Raw genomic sequence first — 22,676 nt, 5'->3', positions numbered from 1 at the left:
GCAGAATCAGAGTCTTTTCCAATGAGGTTACTCGTCACATCAGGTGGCCAAAATATTGTAGCTTCAGCTTCAGCATCAGTCTTTCCAAAGAATATGCAATGTTGAATTCCCTGTGGAATCTTTCATTTTATTGGAAAACCTATATAACCTTATGAATACTTTGCTTTAGAGTTCTTCAGGGTGCTCCAGGCAATAGTAAAAAATAAAACTCATGGATTCCTGCTATTTCTAATTGAAATATCTCCCTAAACTCCTTCTCCCCCAGATATTCTCTGACTCTTCTTCCTGCTTTATTTCTTTACTGATGTCTTATCACTCTCTGAAATTATTTATTTATATCTTTACACATTCTGCCTATCTTTACACATTCTGCCTATCTTTCTGCACTGGATGTAAATTCTAGGATCACAGAAGTTCTTGTTAATTTGGTGGTGTGTCAGCAAAACCAGAACAGAGCCTAGAAGATAAGAAGGTGTTCAAACAATATTCCTTGGATGGATGAATGAATAAACAAATGAATGACTATTAGCCACAGACTCAGTAGAAGAAAATTTCACACTGGATGAGGGGTTAAATAAGATGGATTTTAGGCTCCTCTACTTAACCGTAAGATTTTGATTTTACAATTCAGTTCCAGATTTGCCACTAATAATAGTCACTTCTAGAACCTGCAATATGTGATCGGATGATTTGGCGGCTAGTGATCCAAGAACACTATGGTCATCTCAAAACAGAAGTTAATATTGACACTTACCTATTGTGTTGTGATATGTGTTTCAGTCTTCAAAGAATTCTATTGTGAAACATTTTTTTTCCCTTTTGCATCTCTTAAAAACCATTTCATTAATTTAAGATTCTTTACATTTTTGCTAGGGACCACTGAATTGCTTTCCTAAAATTTTTTAAAATGAAGTTGGTGACAAACTAGAGGAATTAAGATATTTGGAGTTTTCAATTATCTTAAGCACAAGTGATAATAGGTATAAAATTGGCTTCTCATGGCTTAAGTGTATGGCCATTTATAGGAGGATGTTTAAAGAGTATAAAAAAGTATGGGTTGTATATACAAAGTTGTTATCAGTCACCATAATATTAAAACAAGAGCCTAAAACTTGAAGCATTAGCAAATTGGTTTGGTGTTGGAAGATATAAAAAGAAAAAAAATCCACATATTTTTTAGTAATTATCATTATGAATGTCTTCATTATGAATGTAGCTAGACAGTGGGCCAAGAGGACCAGGTACTCAATGTGTATTAATTCCTTTAAACTTCAAACTTTACTGTAGTCTTGTGTGGTAGATGTATCATCACCATTTGACAGATGCAGAAACTGAGGGCCAGAGAGATAGGGCTAATGAGGAACCAAATCTGGATTTTGATCCAGATAATACCACATTATTTGCATATTTCAACACTGCCTCCTGTGGTCCAGGATGATATTACACACAGTATAAATGGCAACCCACTCCAGTACTCTTGCCTGGAGAATTCCATGGACAGGGGAGCCTGATGGGCTGCTGTCCATGGGGTTGCACAGAGTCGGACACAACTGAAGCAACTTTGCATGCATACATGCATTGGAGAAGGAAATGGCAACCCACTCCAGTATTCTTGCCTGAAGAATCCCAGAGACAGAAGAGCCTGGTGGGCTGTAGTCTATGGGGTTGTACAGAGTTGGACACTACTGAAGCGACTTAGCAGCAGCAGCAGCAGAAAAGCATTAAACGTGTTAGTGCATTTTTAGCCGCTAAGTTGTGTCCAACTCTTTGCAACTCCATGGTCTGCAGCCCACAAGGTTCCTCTGTCCATGGGATTTTTCAGGCAAGAATACTGGAGTGAGTTGTCATTTCCTTCTCCAAAACATGTAAGGTATGCATATTCTTTTACATTGTTGTTTAGTTGCTAAGTCGTATCTGACTCTTTCTGACCCTGTGGACTTGCAGCAAGCCATTCTTCCCTGTTCTTCATTATCTCCTAAATTTTGCTCAAACTCATGCCATTGAATCAGTGACATCATCCAACCATCTCATCTTCTATCACCCCTTTCTCCTGTCCCTCTCAATCTTTACCTAGTAATGTGCCTTTGGAGATATATTCCTTGAAGCTTCTAGATATATTACATACATATTTATCATGGGCTTCCCTGGTGGCTCAATGGTAAAGAATCTGCCTGCAATGTGGGAGACACAGGTTTGATTCCTGGGTCGGGAAGATTCCCCTGAAAAAGCAATGGTTACCCACTTAAGTTTTCTTCCCTGAAGAATTCTACGGACAAAGGGGCCTGGTAGGTTACAGTCCATAGAGTTGCACAGAGTTGGACATGACTGAGAGACTTATCCTTTCACTTTTTTTTTTCTTTCTTACATACATATCACATTTTTTTTTCTGGCAGTAAGATTATGAGTAATCATTATTTTATAATTTATATTTATTGTTTTAAACTTCTACAAAGAAGATAAGCAACATTTTAAATTCATATTTTAAAATATCAGATGGGCTTTTGGAAGACGTCTATAAATCTCTGGAGACTGATTTCAAAAAGTGCTAACCATGCCTTGAAACTACTGCAAGAAGCAGACTATTAGCCTGGTGGGTCACTACTCTGCTTCACAACCACATATCTGAAGATAACCTATTTATTAAGTCAAATCCAACATGCCTTCCACTTTTGCTGCTCTTCTTGCAACTCAGTAGCTAATAGAATGTCATATTCAAATAGTATTGAGCTACTTAATGTGCTTTTCCCAATGTGTTGAGTTTGAAAATCACTATATAAGTTATTGCTACAATTATTTTCCACCTTCATCTGCCAAAAGAGAAATCAATTCAGCCCACATCTTGACTGCAAGGCTGTTATAAAAGATCATTGTCCGCAGCTACTCTATGCATGGATCTTTGAAAGTAGACCCCACAAGGCAACATAAATTTTAGAAGAGTGAACTTTAACTGCCAGGCAGTCTCCAGGACTATTTGAAACATGATTTGGGGAACTCCAATTCAATGTCCATTATTCAAAGGACTTCACCTTTGTTTAGGACCTAATGATCTCACCCAATAACATGGTCATCTCCAGTAGGTCACTTGGTCTTTATCTCAGTTGCTAATTGTGTAAAATGGAAACTGTCATGTCTGAAGTTCACTCAACAGGCATTTTCTGATCTTTGTTGGTTGCAATGCAATCAGAGGAACCTGCGGTTATTACAGGATCCTGAACATCAAATTTGCAGAATAGGCCCATCCTCTGTTTCCACTTCTTACTTGCTACAGGCATTGGTAAGTCCCTGGACCTCCCTAAGCCTCAGTTTCTCTATTCTTGAAGTATGCATCCTTCAGGGTTGTTGTGGATAGGAAATGAAATAATGTGTGTAAAGAACTTGGCACAATGGCAGTCACACAGAGTGCTCCATGGAAGGGAGAGGCAACTATCTAAAGATTTAAATGCAAATTGGTTCAATATTGACTCTTGTGTTTATGTTTTGTAATTGTCTTTTGTTGATAGGATAAAAATTACATACATATGTGTGTGTGTATGTATTCATTATTGAAAAATTGGCAAACAGAAAATGGGGCTGAGACCCATAATTCTATCATTGCCATCTACTATCATTTAAAACTACTGTTATCATTTTGGCATTTTCCTTTTCCATTTTTTAAAATTCTATAAGCATTGTTACATATAAAGGCATACATATTTATGCAAGTTTTGTTATGCTTTCTTTAGTTACTAGCAAAACATAAATACTTAATATTGCTACTACAAATTTTGGAAAGTTTTAATTAATATTTTCATTATATAAGTTATCATGTATATATATTTTATTTAGAAAGTATAGATAGTAAATTAAGAAAATTATAATCATTTGCAATTTCATAGGCCAGAGATAGCTAGTACTGACATTTGAAGATAAATTCTTCTGGTCTTCTTTATATTCATACATCTATGATTTATTTATTTATTTATTTATTTTTATGATAGAGAATCTTTATTATTTTGGGTAAGCAAACATTACAAATTAAAAATGATGAATCTCCTGAGATTTTCTGAGATAAATCTAAGGTGAGATACAGCTTTGATTCATGGGTTGGGAAGATCCCCTGAAGCAAGAAATGGCAACTCATTCCAGTACTCTTGCCTGAAAAATCCCATGGACAGAGGAGCTTGGCCGGCTACAGTCGAAGGAGTCGCAAAGAGTCAAACAAAACTAAGTGGCTAAACATGCATGCATTTGCAATTCTTTCAAAAGAAAGAAAGAAAAATGCTGCCAAATGAACACTGACACCATGCTTCCTTATCATTTAGAAGTTTTATTTTGTATGTCTTGGAATGACCATTTTCAGTTATATAGCCAGAGGTTTTTATCATGGCATCATTCTTGTGCACAGATACAAAGAAAACTAATGCAAAATAAGATTGATATTTCTAGAATTTTTTCACATTCAGAGTTTGGCTGTCCCAACTCACCTTTGACACATCCGTGCCTCTATATCCAACACAATGTTATCTTCTGTGTTGTTGCTTTTTGATGTAAACAATGTGTTTTCAATGCTGAATCATATAACATTTTAGCACCATTTAAAATACCAATTAAACTCAATATTGTAGTAACAACTTTGCACATAGCTCATAGAGTGACAAATGCATACCCTAGCTCCGTCCAATCTACACAGTTTTTCTGGGTCCAGCACAGCTACATGATGGCTAACCAGCAGCCATTGATGGGGAGATAAACTGTGGTTTCAGGCATGCTACAAGGGGAAAAGCATATACAGTTTAGAGCTCATGAAAAAGGAATGTTTTACATATTTTTCTCTTATAATGCTTCACTTAGGTTATCGTTTAAAATTTTTCCCTTTACTTGGGAACACTTCCCAGTATCTTTAAAATTCTTCAAAGAAAATCATTTTTTCAAAGTATTCAGTAAATGTAGGGCCAGAGAACCTTACCTCCTGAGGCCTTTAGAAAATTACCATTATTGTAAATAAGACTTGCAAATAGGAATATATTGAAAATTATTCCTCCAAAAGCAAGGAGGGACACAAACAAATTAAATGATGAAGGTTCAAATATGTACAAAATTTGAATTTTAAAAATCTATAATTGCATATTGAATAGCTTGACTTCTGGGAAGAATGTTTTGATACAGCTTCTAATTTTAATTAGGTAAATTCATATTCTGTATGAGAAGGGAGTGAAACTGAGAACGCCTATGATATCACATAAATCTAAATCTGATAAAACATTCAAGAGAACCATAGAAACAATTTATTTGACAAGTTGTGCTATTTAAACTGAAGATACTGTGAAAGAAGGCAAAAACATACATATAAAAATTATTGGAACTACTTATAAATATTTTTATTAAAAAATTTGTAGGATTGAGAATATCCTTCATTTAGCAACTTTGCTCTGAATGTACCAGAAACCTCAGCACCTATAGAGAATGTTCACAGTTACAAATATTATGGCCTGTTAAAAGTCAATTGAATATGTCAACAAATATTAAAATTTTTCTTTATTCTTGAAAATAATCTCTCTTATGATGTATAATAAGGTATTCAGGCTTTCCTCCAATGTAGACCATTTAGGATGTTGTCACTTGCTCTATTGTAATCAATATAACACATATTAAATGAGTATTTCTCCATCTGCAGTGTTGATCGCTTCGTTAGGATAGATTCCAAACAGTGTAATTTCTGAATCTTACCATACGAACATTTTTAAGCTAAATTTCACTGAAGTCTTTTGACTGATTTTATGTTCTCTAAATATCAGGACATAATAGTAACAAAAGTCCAATGCATAATTTAAAGAAAATGAAGTTATTTAAAGTAGGTTTTAAGAAACTAAAAAAAAAATTAATAAAACTGTAGAAAGATAATGTTAAGCTCACAATGTGAATGGTACTTGTTAAAAATTATTTAAATAATTATACTTTTTGGTTAATCAATAATATTTTTAAATCTGGGAGACTTATGGGGTTTGCCTTGTTCTGGGGCATTTTAAGTGAGCCACAGAACTTGTTCTAAAGGAATTTTCTGGTAGTGGCTGAAATGCAAATAGCAGATAATTATTACAAACACTTACCATTGTTAAAGTGGAGCCCCTGAGGGCAGTGGGCACAAAGACTGGGGTTAGTGATGTGTCATGCACTGATAATTTGTTAAGAAACATGAAAAAAGAGCTGAGTTTGGGAGGCTGAGCTGTCTGACAGCACAGAATAAAAGAAAATGTCCTGAACAGAGTCCTCAGATTAGGAAAACCATGATATATCTGAGGGACAAAGAAGGTGATTGTGAAGCTGCTTCTAATATTCTCAGGGATGGAAGAGAAGATGGTGTGGGACAGGGGAAGGGTGTGCATGATTAAACTGGAATAGGTCTTATTTGTCTTGCTGTGGATGCTCACTATAGTAGCTAAGACTGCCACTAATGCTACTATTCCACATACTATATTTTCTGTAGGACAGGTAGAATGCTAATCTCTAGAAACACAGTGTCTGACAGAACCGATAAGCACAATAGTAATTAACAAGTTAAATAGTAGATAATCTCAAACAATGAAAAGTGTTTTGAAAACAGGATGGAATTTTAAAGAATGTCTGGGCTCCTGTTAGATTTGGAAATAATCTCAATTAAGAGATCAGAGAATTCCCCTCTGAAAAGATGCTTTGTGGACTATAATATACTGCTAAGAAGGTTTTAGACATCTTTAGTACTAGAGAAAAATCATTGCAGGCCGCAGGAATGACAAATGACAAGTACAAATGCCATGGGCATGGCATGTTGTTTGAAGGACTAAAAGAAAGTCAGTGACTAAAGTCCAGGAACAAAATAAAAATGGGGATATAATATCGGGATATAGAGAAAGAGGATAAAATGCCTCTAGAACTTATAGATCTTGGGTCAGCTTTTGAATCTTATGCTAAGGGCTAAGGACACGTACTGGAATTTTCTAGAATAAAGTGTGATCTTGACAGCCTATTCATTTTTCTGTAAGAGAATAAAGAACCTCACTCATACTGTGCTTCTGATGTGTATGCCACAGTTATGTGTCTCAGAGTGATGTATTCCTTGACTATATTGAATTTGAAGTCTGAGCTTCTCAGAAAGCTAGAGAATTGAACATGGTCCTCAATTTCTTATTTATTTTCAGTAGTTGTGCAGATCATTCTGGATTGCCTTTTATTGAGAAGAATGTGATTCTCTGTCGAGTTTCTATCTCAGATGCTCATCCCTGGACAAGGTGGGGGTGGGTCATTGACATGGGACCCATGGTAAAATGTAGAGGGAGGGTGCAGGTCTACCATGCAAGGACTCAACTTCAGCCTTGTAAACTTCAGTGTATAATAGAGGCTTTCTGACAATTTTTCTTCAAGTGCATTATTATTACAGAAATGAGTTCATTTTCCTTCTGATTGTCCCTATGTCAGTAGTTACTACCATCTTGATTTTGATTGATTTTGCCACAGCCTCTTTGGAAGAGGCAATCTTGTGCAGCAAGAAATGAGCAATTAAAGGAATCCTATAGGCAATCAAAAAGTAACTACAATTTGTGGATAATCCTCTCCTAAGTACTGTTATGTTTGGAAATTCAAAAGAGAAAACTCTTAAAAAACTCTATCTCTTTTTATCCCACCTTTCCACCCTATTGTTGCTGTAGTCTATTCTATTTCTGCCTTTTCTCCATGTGTGTTTTATACAGTTTTGTTCATAGCATATAAGCTACTCTTCATTTGATTATAATGTTGAGGCACTTTTTTTTTTTTTTTTAAACTGCACTGTGTGGAATGTTGGATCTTTGTTCCCTTCAGTTCAGTTCAGTCGCTCAGTCTTGTCCGACTCTGCGACCCCATGAATTGCAGCACTCCAGGCCTCCCTGTCTATCACCAACTCCCGGAGTTCACTCAAACTCACGTCCATCAAGTCGGTGATGCCATCCAGCCATCTCATCCTCTGTCGTCCCCTTTTCCTCCTGCCCCCAATCCCTCCCAGCATCAGAGTCTTTTCCAGTGAGTCAACTCTTCCCATGAGGTGGCCAAAGTACTGGAGTTTCAGCTTTAGCATCATTCCTTCCAAAGAACACCTAGGGCTGATCTCCTTTAGAATGGACTGGTTAGATCTCCTTGCAGTCCAAGGGACTCTCAGGAGCCTTCTCCAACATCAAAGTTCAAAACCTGTGCCTCCTGCAGTTGGAAGCTCAGAGTTCTAACGACTGGACCACTAGGGAAGTCCTGGGGCTTTTTTTTTTTTTTTTTTCATTCCATTTGTCAAAATAGTGCTAGCTGGCCACAATAGAAAAATACCCTTGACATCTCAGTGGTTTAATGCCACAAAGATTTATTTCTCAAGTCAGTTCAGAAGGAATCATGTGACCATCCACCATTTTGTATGCCATTTTGAACAAGCATTCCGTGTAGTTTTCATTGGAAAAGAAAACAAAATGGAGAAGGGATGCACGTTGGTTCTTAGCTGGCCAGAAACAGCAGAGAATGAATATTCTAACAGTCCACTGGACAGATCTGGTGTCATGGATGAGGATAGTGAAGGACACAGACTGTGATGAACACTGTCTCTGTCACCATCAGCCTTTCTGCCACCCCATATCTGCCACACCCACTCACCCACACACCTATAGTCTCACTTGCTCCTGACTCTCCACACACTGAAGTTATATGGAAATCAAGCAGGGCCCTATGGGACTCCCAGGCATAGAGGCCTTTGTCTCCCCAATTCACGTAGGCAAGAATTCAACCTCCAAGACCTTCCTGGAGTTCCAAAGGGCAGATTTGAACAGTTGCTAATTAAAGGAGGAACAGCTAAGAAAACCACCTGAAGCAAAATTAAAAGGACCAGAGATGTTCATCAAGATTAGGAAACCAACCATCTGAGATGAGATGAAGAGAGTGCAGGTCTCTTGTCAGAGACCCCACCATTGGAACATTGTTATAAAACACTTCATCAAATCTTCCTGAATTGGGACAGATAATTTTTCAAAGCAGAAGCTTGGTATATCTCCCTTTGTCTGTCAAGACATTAAAGCTATCCTTTTCTACTTCACTCAAAACTCTGTCCCTGAGGTTTGATTCAGCACTGGTGTACAGAGAGGCCAAGCTTTCGGGAACAACAATCCCCCTGTAGAAAGGTATTCCAAAATCTCATCCAGTCATTGCATCTACTTCCAAGTCCCACTATGTGGTAGCATCTCCATAATGTCTGGATGTGGTTTCTCTTGGTATAAATATCTCAAATTAAAAAATAATGAAAGTTTCATCTCCTCTATGAATTATCCTCCTCAACCCCGTACACATATACATCCAATATGTAAAGGCAAGACAGTAACAAAATAACCACAACTGGCATTGCCATTCAGAGAGGGAAAGCATAGCATGCATGCCTGCATGCTCATTGTGTCCTACTCTTTGTGATCCCATAAACTATGGCCAGCCAGGCTCCTCTCTTCATGGAATTTTCCAGGCAAGAATAGTGGAGCGAGTTGCCATTTCCTACACCTGGGGATCTTCTCAACCCAGGGATCAAAGCCATGTGTCTTGCATCTGCTGCATTGATAGGCAGATTCTTTACACTGGCGTCACCCAGGAAGCCCCAGGAAAGGGTAGGGGAGATGACAGATCCCACACAGTCACTGACTTGTTGCCACTCTGCAATCCTGTTTAGCAAATGCTGCAGATCCTCTTACCCTGGAGGGTAGGGGCTTGATTTGCTCCCTGAAGGCATCTCCTTTATGGTCTTCAGGACACTTAGACTCCTCTCTGGAAGGTTCTTCTTTTACTATGGTCTTCCCTAACATCAGAGGAAATGAACATCAGGGGAAATAACCATGTTGGGGTCTCCCCAGCTTTCTTATCTCACCTCCAGTTCACAGAAACTTGGGGCTAAAAGGACTGTTTTCAGGAACAAATATTAAAAAGGTATGATATTTTTGCTCCAAATCCATGATATATTTATGTTTACATATGTTTCAGTTCAGTTCAGTTACTCAGTCGTGTCCAACTCTTTGCGACCCCATGGACAGCAGCAAGCCAGACCTCCTTGTCCATCACCAACTCCCGGAGTTTACCGAAACTCATATCCGTTAAGTTGGTGATGCCATCCAACCATCTCATCCTCTGTCATCCCCTTCTCCTCCCTCCTTCAAATCTTCCCAGCATCAGGTCTTTTCAAATAAGTCAGTTCTTCCCATAAGGTGGCCAAAGTATTGGAGTTTCAGCTTTAGCATCATTTCCTCCAAAGAAATCCCAGGGCTGATCTCCTTCAGAATGGACTGGTTGGATCTCCTTGCCGTTCATGGGACTCTCAAGAGTCTTCTCCAACACCACAGTTCAAAAGCATCAATTCTTTGGCACTCAGCTTTCTTCACAGTCCAACTCTCACATCCATATATGACCACTGGAGAAACCATAGCCTTGACTAGATGGACCTTTGTTGGCAAAGTAATGTCTCTGCTTTTGAATATGCTATCTAGGTTGGTCATAACTTTTCTTCCAAGGAGTAAATGTCTCTTAATTTCATGGCTGCAATCACCATTCTCAGTGATTTTGAAGCCCCCCAAAAAAAAGTCTGACACTGTTTCCACTGTTTCCCCATGTATTTCCCATGAAGTGACGGGACCAGATGTCATGATCTTCGTTTTCTGAATGTTGAGCTTTAAGTCAACTTTTTCACTCTCCTCTTTCACTTTCATCAAGAGGCTTTTTAGTTCCTCTTCACTTTCTGCCATAAGGATGGTGTCATCTGCATATCTGAGGTTATTGATATTTCTCCCAGCAGTCTTGATTCCACCTTGTGCTTCTTCATGCACAGTGTTTCTCATGATGTACCCTGCATTGAAGTTAAATAATCAGGGTAACAATATACAGCCTTGACATACTCCTTTTCCTATTTGGAACCAGTCTGTTTTTCCATGTCCAGTTCTAACTGTTGCTTCCTGACCTGCATATAGATTTCTCAAGAGTCAGGTCGGGTGGTCTGGTATTCCCATCTCTTTAAGAATTTTCCAGTTTATTGTGATCCACATAGTCCAGGGGTTTGGAATATCAATAAAGCAGAAATAGATGTTTTTCTGGAACTCTCTTGCTTTTTCCATGATCCAGCAGATGTTGGCAATTTGATCTCTGGTTCCTCTGCCTTTTCTAAAACCAGCTTGAACATCTGAAAGTTCACGGTTCACGTATTGCTGAAGCCTGGCTTGGAGAATTTTGAGCATTACTTTACTAACGTGTGATATGAGTGCAACAGTGCGGTAGTTTGAGCATTCTTTGGCGTTGCCTTTCTTTGGGATTGGAATGAAAACTGACCCTTTCCAGTCCTGTGGCCACTGCTGAGTTTTCCAAATTTGCTGACATATTGAGTGCAGCACTTTCACAGCATCATCTTTCAGCAGTGATGCTTTCTAAGGCCCACTTGACTTCACATTTCAGAATGTCTGGCTCTAGGTGAGTGATCACACTATCGTGATTATCTTGGCCATGAAGATCTTTTTTGTACAGTTCTGTGTATTCTTGCTGTCTCTTCTTAATATCTTCTGCTTGTGTTAGGTCCATACCATTTCTGTCCTTTATCGAGTCCTTCTTTGCGTGAAATGTTCCCTTGGTATCTCTAATTTTCTTGAAGAGATCTCTAGTCTTTCCCATTCTGTTGTTTTCCTCTATTTCTTTGCATTGATTGCTGAGGAAGGCTTTCTTATCTCTTCTTGATATTCTTTGGAACTCTGCATTCAGATGTTTATATCTTTCCTTTTCTCCTTTGCTTTTTGCTTCTCTTCTTTTCACAGCTATTTGTAAGGCCTCCCTAGACAGCCATTTTGCTTTTTTGCATTTCTTTTCCGTGAGGATGGTCTTGATCCCTGTTTCCTGTACAATGTCACGAACCTCCACCCATAATTCATCAGGCACTCTATCTATCAGATCTAGTCCCTTAAATCTATTTCTCACTTCCACTGTGTAATCATAAGGGATTTGATTTAGGTCATAACTGACTGGTCTAGTGGTTTTCCATACTTTCTTCAATTTCAGTCTGAATTTGGTAATAAGGAGTTCATGATCTGAGCCACAGTCAGCTGTGACTGTGTCTGTACAGAGCTGTCTGTATATATTGTTGACTGTATAGAGCTTCTCTATCTTTATCTGCAAAGAATATAATCAATCTGATTTCAGTGTTGACCATCTGGTGATGTCCATGTATAGAGTCTTCTCTTGTGTTGTTGGAAGAGGGTGTTTGCTATGACCAGTGCATTTTTTTTTGGCAAAAGTCTATTAGTCTTTGCCCTGCTTCATTCCATATTCCAAGGCCAAATTTGCCTGTTACTCCAGGTGTTTCTTGACTTCCTACTTTTGCATTCCAGTCCCCTATAATGAAAAGGACATCTTTTTTGGGTGTTAGCTCTAAAATGTCTTGTAGGTCTTCATAGAACCATTCAACTTCAGCTTCTTCAGCGTTACTGGTTGGGGCATAGACTTGGATTACTGTGATATTGAATGGTTTGCCTTGGAAACGAACAGAAATCATTCTGTCATTTTTGAGATTGCATCCAAGTACCGCATTTCAGACTCTTTTGTTGACCATAATGGCTACTCCATTTCTTCTGAGGGATTCCTGCCCGTAGTAGTAGATATAATGGTCATCTGAGTTAAATTCACCCATTCCAGTCCATTTTAGTTCACTGACTCCTAGAATGTCAGCGTTCACTCTTGTCATCTCTTGTTTGACCACTTCCAATTTGCATTGATTCATGGACCTGACATTCCAGGTTTCTATGCAATATTGCTCTTTACAGTATTGGACCTTGCTTCTATCACCAGTCACATCCACAACTGGATATTGTTTTTGCTTTGGCTCCATCCCTTCATTCTTTCTGGAGTTATTTCTCCACTGATCTCCAGTAGCATATTGGGCACCTACCGACCTGGGGAGTTCCTCTTTCAGTATCCTATCATTTTGCCTTTTCATACTGTTCATGGGGTTCTCAAGGCAAGAATACTGAAGTGGTTTGCCATTCCCTTCTCCAGTGCAGGGGTCATGCTAATCTTCTCTGTATCATTCCAATTTTAGTATCTGTGCCGCCAACGTGAGCACAAACCTGGCCAAAAACATACAGTTATTACTTAACCTTCTTTCTCATTATTTCTTTTTTTGTTTCTTTTTGTACAAGCTCTCCACTTCATCTAAGTAATTACTAATAATAACTGCTCACAAAAGACATGCTTGTGAAATCTCAATGTAAAAATCAGCCTTGTGTGAGTACTAAGTCCTTCAGTCCTGTTCAGCTCTTTGAGACCCTATGAGTATAGCCTGCCAGGCCTCCTCTGTCCATACAATTCTCCAGACAAGAATACTGGAGTATGTTGCCATGCCCTCCTCCAGGGGATCTTCCCAACCCAGGGATTGAACTCACATCTCCTATGTCTTCTGAAGCTGGGTTCTTTACCACTAGCACCAGCTGGGAAGCCCACAACCTTGTGTTTCTCACACTATATATAGTTGGGTGTGGATGGGGCAGATTCCCCTCATCCCCTTCCAGCTTTGCCACCTGGATGAATGGCCTCCCCGGTGGTTCAGACAGTAAAGAATCCTCCTGCAATGTGAGAGACCAGGGTTTGACCCTTCGGAAGAAATGGCAAGGAGAAAGAAATGGCAATCTACTCCAGTATTCTTTCCTAGAGAATTCCATGGACAAAGGAGCCTGGAGGGCCCTAGTCCATGGGGTCACAAAAAGTCAAATGTGACTGAGCAACTAACACTTTTTCCACTAGCCTCTATCTTGGTCCATGAATGAAACACATCACTTCCAGATAGGTCTGTTTATTGGAACTAGTTTGATAGCCCAAGTTTAAATTCAAGGATGTCTGGGTAATTTAGGGGAATGCCTTAGCCTGTTGTAGCCACGCATTCAGGGAAACAAACTCACTCAGAAGGACAATGCAGACAGTGAAGTGCAGTTTATTACACTGGCGGGCCCAAGGCAGAGTCTCCTCTTAGCCAAGGACCCTGACCAGTTTTTGTGAAAACCTTATATACCCTAAGTGTACTTGCTCAAACCCACCTCCCCAAATTCCTTGAAACTAGTCTGAACAAAGGAAGAGAAAGATACAATCAAAGTTAACCCGTCATTCATATGCCTTAAGCCTAGGTAAACAGTGGACAATTATCAATAGGCCTGTGGTCATACCCCACTAAGCACAATAGAATTTATGATTCTATTTGGTTACACAGATAATTAGGGTATTCTTTTAGGCAATGGAGAATCTAGGTATGGGCCCTGGGGCTCTTCCATCTGGGGGGCCTGGTTTTCCAGTTGGTATGTTGTTTCCATAGATACCGGGCATATAGCTCAAAGTCCAGTCAGGCCCAAGATGCAGTTCTGCTTTCAAAATGGAGCTTGTTTTGTCTGTTTCCTCCTTCAAGCCCTCTGTGCCACATTATTTGCAAAACAGTTTACCCTTTCCAAACTGCTTTCACATCCATGATTAAATGTTAATTTCAACTTTCTCTGAGAAGTGAGGCATCAAAGTCATAATTCATTCTGGCTTTATGACTGAGAAATATTGAACAATAATTAATATCAAGGCTGCAAAGAACAAAGAGCTGGGGGTCTTAGGAATTGCAATTTGGGAAACACAGAGTCAGGTAAAACAAAAAAAAAATATTTCAGGAAAGAGAAAAGAGTTAGGGGCTTATAAAAGCAAAGATTTTATATAGGGTTGTTAAAGTCTTGCAAGAATTATGCTTGGCTCTGCTACAAAAGGGGAAATATTTCCTTAAGGGATAGACTGTCACAAGTTATTTAGAAGAAGGGACTGGTAAGTATCTTGAGTTTCTAGGACATGTGCAGCTGTTTGGGATGTCTACATTAAGACAGTGTGTGTGTACTTGCTCAGTCATGTTCAACTCTTTGTATCCCATGGATTGTAGCCCACCAGGCTCCTCTGTCCATGGGATTTCCCAGACAAGAATACTGGAGTGGGTTGCTGTTTCACATCAGGGATTGAACCCACATTTCTTGCATCTCATGCATTAGCAGGAAGATTTTTTACCACTGCACCACATAGGAAACCCCTGCATTAAGATAATAAGTGGTCAAAAGATCAGATTTTATCTGGGTTGAGGTGAGCATAAGTCACACTTCCTCTATGGCTTCCTAATTGCCTTCTACTGAGCTCTCTTAGCAATACCTACTCTACTGAGATTTTCCTTGCACATAATACCCTCATCAATATACACTTGGTTTTCATAGCACTAATTTTTGTAGTATTTTATTTTACACACACAAATTGTTTTCTTATTCTCAAAATGATATCATTGGGCCCAAATATTCTTGCATTGATAAAGATAGATAACTACAAGAAAGACAGATCATTACAACAGAGTTACAAATGTGAAGTGATCCAATAGCAGAATCCCCCTGCCTAGTCTGTAGGCTAAAAAGGATCTCCTGAAACAAGAAATATCCAGGTTGATATGTTAGCTTTCGGTGGGAATGATCCATGTGGAGAGAGGAGACTGGGACAGTCAGAGCAGAGATCAGAGAAGGCAAGGAGAAAGGAGCATTAACAGTAAGTCTTCTACAGACAAACATTCAAAGATGTGAACATGCACTCACATGTCAAATCACATACGTTAGTTCATGTCTGGCATACATTATCACATGTGTGCATCCTCTACAAGTAGTTGTGCTTGCTTTTGTGTTGTTTACTGTACAGTACTGTGCAGAGTACAGTAACACAATATCTTTACTTCAAGCCCAGGATGTCTGGAAGCAAGTGTAAAAGCACCAGTTTACATAGCTGGTACTACTGTACCTAGTACTACTGTACTACTGTACCAGTACCTTTTAAGGTACTGTGAAGTGAAGTGAAGTGAAGTGAAGTGAAGTGAAGTGAAGTTGCTCAGTCATGTCCTACTCTGCAACCCCATAAACTGTAGCCTACCAGGCTCTTCAGTCCATGGAATTTTCCAGGCAAGAATACTGGAGTGGGTTGCCATTTCCTTCTCCAGGGGATCTTCCCAACCCAGGGATCGAACCCTGGTCTTCCACACTGTAAGCAGACGCTTTACCATCTGAGCCACCAGGAAGGTTCTGTACTAGATGATTAAACATGTTTTCTTTATTTTTTGTGTTTTGTCTGTGTGTGTGTGTGTGTGTGTGTATTATTTGTATGAAAAGTATTATAAACCTATTACGGTACAGTACTGTATAGCCAAGTGTTTTAGTTGGGTATCTAGGCTAACTTTGTTGGACTTACAAAAAAAAACTGGACTTAGAAACAAGATCTCAGAATCGAACTCATTCATATGTAGGGGACTTACGCTATAGTGAAAGAAGGTCAGGAGGGTGCAAGCTGAATGCAGAGGAGACAACAGCGGGAAGGGAAGACAGCAGACAGGAGGTAGGCCACACGAAGGACTGAATTCATCCTGAAGACTGAAAATTCAAGTTAACTACTGCCAGGAACTCCCCTGCTTCTTTCAATGCACTGCCTGCTGCCAGGACTTACTAACACGTTTGCTCTGAGGGCAGACAGCAGCTCTCTGCAAGCAGGTTCTCCAGCTGATTCTATAAAGGTGATCAGAGGGCCAAAGGGCTTGAGTCTCCTGCAGTCTTAACCTTGAAAAACTACAGGCAAGTGTACTTATCCATCAGACTGAGTTACAGGACTACAGAATCCAGGGGTTCTATCCAGAACAGATTTCTGCTTTGGAGACAAATGTACCTTCAAATACAAATATCTTTGTCAGGGTCAAAAATGAACAATAAAAGAAAAAAAATGCATTTTTCTCAACAAAATGAGCTGCTCTGGAAAAGTTGCACTGTCTAAGGGCACACTTGTTTCTTCTCCAGCTTGTGATTTAGCAATCATGTGATTAGGCATTGCTTGTTTTACAGGACATCAGTTTGTATTTACTACAACCATTAGCTCTTTTGCCCTGATGATGGACTAGGTAACACTTGCAATTGATAGTCTCTGAATCTTTATTTTCTTTGCAGAGGCACTATGTAATCTCCAAAATCCAGACAGCCTGTGTTGGCTAAATAAAGTACAGAATTGATCACCCTCTTAAACTCTCATGCCTTTTGCAATTTGTGTACTAACAGTGCTCTGTTCATTTTGCCCTCATCTGTCACACTTGATTTCTAGTCTTTATCTTCTCTTCATATAGATCCTGGATATTTGAAAGGAAATCATTAATGAAAGATTTATGTATAGTGTGGTATCATTGGCTCTCCTCCTATAAAGTTTTATTCATATTATTTTGGAAAAAAAGATCTTTTTTCTTATTGCAAAATAATAATTGCCTTATTAGATTATACCACTTAGCTTGGCTTACTACCTTTGGTTCTGCCTGGCATACCCACACACTGCCTGGTGAAAGCGAGCGTCACACTCATTCATATGCCACTCATTGGGAGCATCCAGAAGCCTTATTCTCAGGATTTTCTATTTGAACACCATTTTCCATCCTGTCCTGGCTCACAGTAAGTTATCAGGCCTAGAGTGATAATCCTGACTTTTTGATTTTGTCCCCGATCTCTTTGGGGACTAATTTCTGGATCTTCCTTCAGCACGTCAATTCAAATTATTTGGGAGATGACACCCAGAAGAGGCGACTGCTTCAGGGAAAACTTTTGCTAAAGTAGACTACATCAAGTCTCCTATATTTGCATGAGTTCTATTCTGAGAGTGCTTTCATAAGTCCTATTTGTTCATAAGTCCAACAAAGTTAGCCTAGGTACCCAACAAACACAATCAGCTATATATTACAGTACTGTAATAGGTTTCTAGTACTTTTTACACACATAAAAAGCAAACACAAAAGAATAAAGAAAATGTTTTAAATCTTACAATGCAGTACCTTGAAAAGAACAGTGGTATGGTATACAACAGCTGGCATAAAGGGGCTGGCATCAGGTGAACAGGCAAGGAGAATTACTGACTGGAAGAGGGAAGGGAGGTGAGAGATGGCAGAGCTGAAAGATCATCAGCGATTGGAGATGGAGGGCAAGCTGTAATTTCACTCACACCTGACTCCGATGGCACAGACTGTGGTTGCTTACTGGATTCAATATACCCTGTTGTAAAAATAATCCAGTGATGTCTGAGTAGATCAGACATCAGCTATGTCACCACTGCTTTTAAACCTGCTTCTGGACATCCTGGGCTTGAAGTAAAGATACTGAACTACTGTACTGTATATAGTATTGTACAATAAAGTGCATAAAAACACAACTACTTGTGGAGAATAAACACGTGACAACGAACATGAGACAAGTGAACTAGTTTATGTGATTGGACATGTGAATCCATGTTCACATCTTTGAAAGTTCACAACTTGAAGATTTGTATGTAGGAAACTTACTGTATTTTCTATTAAGGAAAATAATAATAGAAAAAAATTAAAATAATAATAATAAAGCATAGTTTCTTTAGTCCTTTGCTCTGTTTTGCATTTAATGCTCATTTTCTTAATGTGTTAATTCAATCCTTCTCTCCACCAAAGCGGTTCTAGGCAAGCTAAGTATGCTGGAAGAAATATTTAGCTTAGAACATAGTTAACTCTAGCAAGTTCCTCCTTTGCCCTTTGAGAAATATGCCTTGTCTCCAGATCTGTGGCCTTGATTGCATCTTCCAGTGTTCAGAGCTTCTTCCTAGGAATTGAATTATTTGTTGCTCTGTTTTGTTTTGTTTTTTTTTTTGCATCCTGACTCCGTGTATTTGATCTCCTTCTGCATAAAGGTATAGGTATGCAAGTGTGCTAAGTCACTTCAGTCATGTCCAACTCTGTGCAAAACTATAGACTGTAGCCCGACAGGCTTCTCATCCATGGGATTCTCCAGGCAAGAATATTGGAGTAGGTTGCCATGCCCTCCTCCAGGGGATCTTCCCAACCCAGGAATCGAACCCGCATCTCTTAGATGTCCTGCATTGGTAGGTGGGTTCTTTATCACTAGCGCCACTTGAGAAGCCTCAAAAGTACACATACTCACCTATTTTTCCTCCTCTCAGTAAATACACCTTCTTGTATTAATTGCAGTTCACCATGAATTATGTTTTCTAGCAATTTCTCCTGTGTTGTTGAAATACCCTCCTTCCCTCTTGTGAACATTTGGGAGATCTGTTTTGTCACTGAGTTCAAGGCCTGCAGTATCATGTACCAGCATGTGGGCAAGAGAGATACAGAGACCAAACATCACTTCCCAGAATCAACTCAAAGGGGCCAGTGCCTGTTTGGACACACAGCCAGATGGTCTGAAGGATATACATGTAAATCTATGCATTCAGTCACAGCACACATTTTCTAAGTGGTGATTTTCAAAATTAGCTGGTTCTGCATTGCAAACTCTTGTGCAGATGTTTGTGGCAGACAGATGAAGCAGCTGTTCACCCACAACACAGTCTCAGGAATATCTGACCCTTACTTTAGAGGCTAAACATCAACCTTGCAGCTGTTGATGTAGGTCAAAATAATAAAGACAGGTGTTCAACTGAGAAACAGTTGCCCAAAACACTACTTTTGCCCATTTCTATAAAATATCAACATTTTAAAGTGAACTGTAGTCTTCAGCTATTCATGGCCCTAAATATGTGGGAGATCTGAAAGAAACTGAAAATGGCTACATCTTCTTAGAGCTCAATTGTTTTAGCATGAAGAGACATGACCTAACTCACATCTCCAGATCATCAACATCATTATCACCACCATCATCACCATCATCATCAACACCATCACCACTGTCACTATCACTGTCATCAACACCATCACCACAGTTGTTATCACCAACATCACCATCACCATCAACATCACCACCACCATCATCAGCCCCCTCCTCCTCATGCCCCTCCGTCTCATCCCCTCCTCCTCAACCTCATAACATCCATCTTCATAATGAGTTCTAGCTGCTCCAGAACTATGCTAAGTGTTGGGAATAATGGTCAGTGAGAGTGCTTGACCTCAGCAGAAGGACCAAGAAAGTCCTCTCTGAAGTGGTGGCATTTAAGCCAAGTCTGACCTGTAAGAAGGAGTAATCATGGAGAGAAAAATAGAAAAGCAGACCCAGAGACAGAACAGACTAAGTGAAATTGCTACATTAAGAGGAGCTCATTAAAACTGCATTTGTTAGAGGAGTCAGGTAAGAAGCAGCCAGATCCTTCAGGTTCCTGATGGCCATGGTGAATTCTGAGAGAACTGGAGAGCTGTCAAAAGATGTTAAGTGGAGATCCCCCATTTAAAAACAACATTCTGGCTACAGTGTGGAGAATACTTTGGCAGGAAGCAAGAATAATTAGCAGAAAATAGAGAAGAAACTATTATCAATCAAAAAGGGATCATGGCATCTCTCAGTCCTTACCTCTGTATAAGAATGCCCAGGGGTTTCCCTGGTGGCTCAGTGATAAACAATCTGCCTGCCAATGCAGGAGACAGTGGTTTGATCCCTGATCTGGGAAGATCCACACGCTAAGAAGCAACTAAGCCCATGTGCCATAGCTATTGAGCCTGTGCTCTAGAGCCCGGGAGCCACAACTACTGAGCCCACATACCATAACTACTTAAGCATGGGTGCCCTAGAACTTGTGCTCCACCACAAGTGAAATCCCAGCAATGAGAAGCCCACACACTGCATCTGGAGAGTAGCCTTTGCTTTCTGCAAGTAAAGAAAAGCCCTCACAGCAGTAAAGACCCAGCACAGCCAAAAATAAATAAAATTATGTATAAAAAAGAATATTCAGACACAACTTGCTTTCTGTATTTCCAAAGGTATTAATGTGTCCCAGGTGTTTTTTGAAGATGACTTCAGTCATTCATTCACTCATTCAACTTTCCCTTTGTTGTGCACTGACTCCATGTAAGGCATTGGGGTTCATGGAGAGAAAGGACAACCCTAGCTTCCAAGGAGCCCTCTGGGAGAGGCAGGCAAATGAACTAAAGTCAGATGGAGTGGGCAGTAAACAAGAGTTACGCTAAAAAGGACGCCTAACCTGGGTATGGGCTTCCCTGGTGGTTCAGCTGGTAAAGAATCTGCTTGCAGTGCAGGAGATCTGGATTTGATCCCTGTGTTGGGAAAATACCCTGGAGAAGGGAAAGGGTCCCCACTGCAGTATTCTGTTCTGGAGAGTTCCATGGACTATAGCCTGTGGGGTGGCAAAGAGTTGGACATGACTGAGCAACTTTCACTTTTTCACTTTCAACCCGGGTACAGCTCCAGAAAGATAGAATTCTAGGTGCACAGAATTAAAGAAAGAATAAAAAATAGCCAGAAGTCATTGACTATTTTCTGTAAGTTGTTAGTTAGGGGCTTAGGAGACTTGAAGACAAAGCTCCCAAACACTATTTTTATAAATTGTATCATCTTTTGGGATTTTAAAAAAGAGATATATTTTTATCTGTGTTCCATAGAGTTTATTATATAATTGCCTACACATGTACTTGCTGGAGGTTCCTACATGCTCTTTTAATCAGGCCTCATTTTTGTTTTTACTCAAATGCATTTTTCACTCCCCTGCAGTGCCTCCTCTTTCTTGTATTTAGCTCTGTCTTTTTAATACCTTTTATTAGTCAGACAACATGAGATTGAATTAGACAAAACCTCAACTCCAACGGTTTAATAAAAGATGAAACATGATTGATTTATCCAGATGATAATTTCAAACTATACCAGTTCCAGGTAACCCTGAATACAGAAATTAAAATGTGACCTGGAGTAGTGATGTGGATGGAATTAGAGTCTGTCATACAGAATAAAGTAAGCCATAAAGAGAAAAACAAATATGGTATATTAACACATACATGTGGAATCTAGAACAGTGGCACAAATGAACCTATTTGCAAGGCAGAAATAGAGATGCAGAGGTATAGAAAGGACATATAGGCACATAAGAGGAAGGGTAAGGTGGGATGGATTTGGAAATTAGAATTGACATTTATACACTACTGTGTGTAAAACAGACAACCAACAGGAGCTGCTCTATAGCACAGAGAGCTCAACTCTGTGCTATGTGATAACTTAGAGGGGTAGGATGGTGGGTGGGAGGGAGGCTCAACAGAGAGGAGATATATGTATACATATAGTTGATTCACTTTGTTGTGTATAGCAGAAGCTAACACAACACCGTAAAGCAATTATACTGAAAAAAAAAAAAAAAAGTCCTGGAGGCTTTTTCTGTCCCACTCCCTCACTCTTAGTCACTTTTTTACCTCCCACTACTGTGACCTTTCCATATAGAGACAAGTTAGCCACAACCAATCCCAAGAAAACAGCCTAGCAGTGTGTCGAACACAAGAGAAAGTAATATTTCCTTTCCCAGTGGGTTGGACCAAAATCCAGAACCTAGCTCCATATGGTGACATCTTGGTTGAAGAATTCTTGATAGCCTGGAATATGACCTATGTTGTCTGGTCAATTGACAGACATATGTGCATCTCTGGTAGAGGACGAGTGTGGGTGGCATCATCTCCAAAAAGAGCAAGTGGGTTAACAGTGCAGGTTCTGCAGGAGAGCACTGCAGTGTCCCCACCAGAACAGGCAGTGACAGACAGCATCTGCTACCCTCCTCCCAGGACACAGTTGCTCACCGTGGTTGCCCATCTTTGCTAGCCTGGTTCTCATCAGCCTTTCCCTCCAGTGGCATGGATCAAAAGACTCTGTTCACGGACATCACCCACA

General features: G+C 39.6%; 1 protein-coding gene, 1 long non-coding RNA gene and 1 other non-coding gene across 8 annotated transcripts in view; 1 reads left to right on the top strand and 2 right to left on the bottom strand.

Annotated features, from left to right (window-relative positions):
- CNTNAP5 (contactin associated protein family member 5) overlaps positions 1-22,676 on the top strand; it is a 1,071,087-nt gene that overhangs the window by 317,501 nt on the left and 730,910 nt on the right. The window lies entirely within an intron of this gene.
- On the bottom strand, positions 12,991-13,093 carry LOC120855182. Its single transcript, XR_005719160.1, has one exon. It is a non-coding gene; the product is annotated as a U6 spliceosomal RNA (small nuclear RNA).
- The window catches only part of LOC120854700, a 381,893-nt gene continuing 376,917 nt past the window's right edge, over positions 17,701-22,676 (bottom strand). Inside the window, exon 3 of the long non-coding RNA XR_005719045.1 lies at positions 17,701-18,042. This is a non-coding gene — a long non-coding RNA (uncharacterized LOC120854700). The remainder of the gene's footprint in view (positions 18,043-22,676) is intronic.

This window comes from Oryx dammah, unplaced genomic scaffold, assembly GCF_014754425.2.
Source record: "Oryx dammah isolate SB20612 unplaced genomic scaffold, SCBI_Odam_1.1 HiC_scaffold_27, whole genome shotgun sequence".
NCBI classification, from domain to species: domain Eukaryota; kingdom Metazoa; phylum Chordata; class Mammalia; order Artiodactyla; family Bovidae; genus Oryx; species Oryx dammah.
Note: the sequence above shows the minus strand (reverse complement) of the source record. Positions and strands in the feature narration are given on the sequence as shown.